Genomic DNA, 4,272 nt, shown 5'->3' on the forward strand with positions numbered 1-4,272 from the left:
CTCCTAAACTTAAGAATACAACCTTTACAAGTAAGGTGAACCACCATTGGCTACATGAGCATGAATATCGAATGCATAAGTAGAGAGCATGCGTAAAGTGAACTCCCCCCCACACTTAAGATGTACATTGCCCTCAATGTATGCATACAAGCACAATAAAAAGATATACAATTAAAACATATGTGAAGATTGGCAATCGAAACAATACTCCCCTGAACTCCTAATGTTAAATTGATGGAGCTATATCCATTGAGAGTTGAGTTCCAAAGGGTTGTGGAGTACACACAGCCATATAGAATGCCATATGACCGTGCCAATGACTAATCCTCAATTTCAAGACTCACAAGACCATCTACACGTATAACCAAGGGGGTTCAGTAAAGCTCAACAAAAACAAAGTAAATCAAGTCTATAAAGATATGAAAATGAAATACAACTAGATACACATGAAAAACAATAAGATAAAATCAGAAGGATAAACCTTTATGAGGAATACAAGTTTAAAATGAAAAAACTGAAATAAAATAACAAAATGAAAATACTGAAATAAAATAACAAAAGTATAAAGATAAAGACGCCTCAAGCGTCGGTGTCGTTTGCTGGTGGTGGTGCTACTACTGCTACTGGTGATCCTGGTGCGGCCAGTGATGTTGGTTATCCTGGTGGTGCTCGAGGTCTTATAACAAATGGTAAGGACATGTCTCTCTCTCTCAAGAATCTGCTGAAGTATCATGAGACGTGCTATCACCTTAGTGTGGTTCGCAGCTTGAGTCGCGCGAACCTCTGCCAAGTCTGTCTGTAACACCCCTACAACACTCTCGAGTCTCTCAAGATGATCATAGGCTCAAGATGGAGAAAACATACACACTGGAGGGGGCTCCTGTGCTGTAGGGGGTGCATTGGTGTCCATCAGCTCTTGCTGTGGCTGTGGAGCAGGCTGAGATCACTCTGCTCATCACCCTCACCTCAGACGCCTCTAGTGATGGCATGATCATAACATATGTACTGGGTCAGTATTTCCTCACCATACCCATCAATCTCATGGTCTCCAGTCCGAGAGGGGATGGAATGATAGTCTTCTCGGTCCCTCTGATCGCCTCAAGTAGACCCATCCCCATGACGAGTCTAGTAATGTAAGGGCTTGCAAAAAATACTCCAACCCTGACATACTGGCCCTGATGCCACAAATAGTTAGCCACGATATGTCCCAAGTGAAGAGGCTCGCTCTGTACCATCGAGTATAAATATAACAGCTCCTGACGGCTGAGGACCCCTATACTGTCACCAAGACCGTTTACTAATCTATTGAGAACGGTGTGGATGTATCTGTATACCGGTTGAGAAAGGCTCGTAGCCTTGGAAATCCTAGGCTTATACTGACCCTCACCACACAACATCCTATATACGCGCTGTAGAGTCAAACTATGACGATAATCGGTCGGTAACTGCTCATATTCCTCAGTGTTGATGTAATCATCATCATACAAGCTGAGCCAGATAGAAAACTGAGTCATACTCATGCTATGGTACTGACCGAAAACAAGGAATTGAATGGTGTCATCTCTAGTGAAGCTGGTGTACGATCGGTCAAACTGAAATGATGCATGTACCTCTAGTGTCAACATACGAATAGCTAGTTTCCTGATAGATAGTAGGTGTTGCCATTTACCCACTGAAAGTAACTCATCGACCTCCTGTGCCATCTTGTCTCCCAACTATATCTCCCTCAATGCACTCAGGACAGGAAATCGAGACTGTTCGAATTTTACCTTCGACAAATGCTCGAATCTAACTTGATGTTTGGGTATAGAGAACTCAAGTTGTTCTGGAGAGGAGTCACGGGTGTGTTTGCCAGCCAATTTCTTCGTTCGGGGAGCTATTCCTGCAAAAGAAAAGTATAAAAATAATAGATCAATTAAACCTTGAAAAGTAATTCTATAGAAATCCACAAGGTCGTGTGGAATTTCCACACGCCTGTGTGGATCTTCCGAGTGCGATAATGGCTAGGCCGAATTCTATAAAAATTTTTACAATACATCTCAAAAGCTTCCTAAATACATAATTCAATCATCCACCAACATTTTAAACATGAAATCCATGCCAAATAGACCAAACCAACCAAAAGAAAATACGATTAGCAAAGAAATGGGAAAGAGAAGCTTACCGACGAAGAAGAAATAAAAAAAACTCGAATACGGCCGGAAAACAACCCAAAAACCCTTTAAATAGATGAAGAGAAGGTCAGGAAGATGAAAGGGACGTGAAAACAACCCACCACACGCCCTTGTGTCTTCTCTGGATGAAAACTTTTTGGTCTGTAGGAATTCACACGCCCCTGTGGAAATTCCACACGGGTGTGTGGGTTCACAAGGCCGCTCACAGGGGCACTCACATGACCTTGTGTCTTCTTGGGATAGAGAAGATGAGCTCTAAACAGAAACAAACGCTCGTGAGGAAATTCCACATGGCCATGTGTTTTCTCTGGTTTGCTCAGAAATCTACAGTTTCTACAGAACAAGTTTGCAAAGCTAATACAATGTACAGAAACTGCGAATACGAGGAAAAACTGACTAGAGACTCATGAAAAAACATTCAAACGACCTAAGACTTTGCCAATCAAGCATGATAAAACATTAATGATCCACGAGAAAAACACAGCATTAGCAGATTAAGTTCAAAACACCAAGATTAAGCAATTATTCATGCATAAACTAAACTAAGACCAAGAAAAGCAATAAAAGACTTGGGTTGTTTCCCAAGAAGCGCTTGTTTAATATCACTAAGCTTGACGTACCTGCACTCGGGGGTTCATAAAGAAAGGTTGCCCTCTTACCTACAACTTGAAAGCACGATGAGCACAATTTTTGCAAGTTAGAGGGGAAATGATCAAGTTTGTTACCACACAAGAATTTATCACCCTCAATTCATGAATGCTCATCCCCAATAGCATTGGGGCACTTTTTGTGGCATCTCCTAGTCCTCTTGAGATTTTTAATCATTCTCTTAATTACTCCCGGAGTAGGTTGCACGTCGTCCACTAAACCAAGCGATGAAATTTCTTCATTCTCCTATTCTTGATCTAGCCACCCCTCCAATGGTTTCGGATACAGAATTTCATGCATATAGTCATCAATCAACTCATTAGTGGTGTCAAGAAAAATACAAAGTATTATTAAAATCAAGAGAATGTCGCATGGCTTCAGCAAGGCGATAAGTCAACTTGTCATCTCCAACTCGTAGTATCAATTCCCCATCGTCCATGTCAATGAGAGCTTTGGAAGTATGCAAGAACGGCCTCCCAAGTATCAACAAAACCTCAACATCCTCATCCATATCCAACACTCCGGTTTTCCAACCCTGAAACTCTATTTTCCACATTTGGGGCCTATTGTTGGAAGCCTGGTGGTGCAGAAGTCTTCTGTTACCCCTGATCACCCCAAGAAAGGTTTGGGTGATTTCTCTACCCCAGATTGTAGGTATTGCTGTACGGATTTCCTTGATCTCTCATTGCATTTTCTACAAAATCCACATGTACCACTGCAGTTGTACCACTAATAGAAATTAAGCAATCAGCTGAAACATGTCCATCCCCACACCCAGTGTAATTCATCACTGTTGCCAACTCTAGGAGAAGTTAGAGTGTCTAACTTCTTACTCAGGGACTCCATATGGGCTGCTAATGATGTGACTGCATCGATCGCATGAAGTCCGGCTACCTTCTTCTTGTCTTGGGAATTCCACTGATAACTGTTCATAGCCATATCCTCAATGAGTTGTCGGGCTTCCTTTGGGGTTTTACTGCCTAAAGTACCTCATGCTGTAGCATCAAGTAACTATTTCATGCTTGGGTTTAAACCATTATTGAAAGTATGGATAATCATCCATTTGGGGAACTTATGCTGAGAACATTTCCGTAGGAGATCCTTGAACCTATCCCATGTCTCAAAAAGAGACTCTAATTTCACTTACACAAAAGAGGATATTTTAATCCTGAGCTTTTCAGATTTTTCAGGAGGGAAATATCGAGCTAGAAAAGTTTCCACCATCTCTTCCCAAGTAGTGATCGATGCTTGAGGTAATGAATGTAACCACTATTTCACTCTCCCCTTCAAGGAAAATGGGAAGGCCTTCAATTTTATGGCATCATCCGTGACACCATTGATCTTGAGCATGTCACACACTTCTAGAAAATTCTCGATGCGGTTGTTTTGATCCTCATCAGCCAAACCATTAAAGTGTGCTAACTGCTATAACATTTGGATGAAGCCTGGC

General features: G+C 41.7%; 1 non-coding gene across 1 annotated transcript; it reads left to right on the forward strand.

Annotated features, from left to right (window-relative positions):
* The first annotated feature begins 3,891 nt into the window (after window positions 1-3,891).
* LOC120268129 lies at window positions 3,892-3,998 on the forward strand. Its single transcript, XR_005538799.1, has one exon. It is a non-coding gene; the product is annotated as a small nucleolar RNA R71 (small nucleolar RNA).
* The last annotated feature ends 274 nt before the right edge of the window (window positions 3,999-4,272 follow it).

The sequence above is a fragment of the Dioscorea cayenensis genome, chromosome 8, assembly GCF_009730915.1.
Source record: "Dioscorea cayenensis subsp. rotundata cultivar TDr96_F1 chromosome 8, TDr96_F1_v2_PseudoChromosome.rev07_lg8_w22 25.fasta, whole genome shotgun sequence".
Taxonomy (NCBI): domain Eukaryota; kingdom Viridiplantae; phylum Streptophyta; class Magnoliopsida; order Dioscoreales; family Dioscoreaceae; genus Dioscorea; species Dioscorea cayenensis.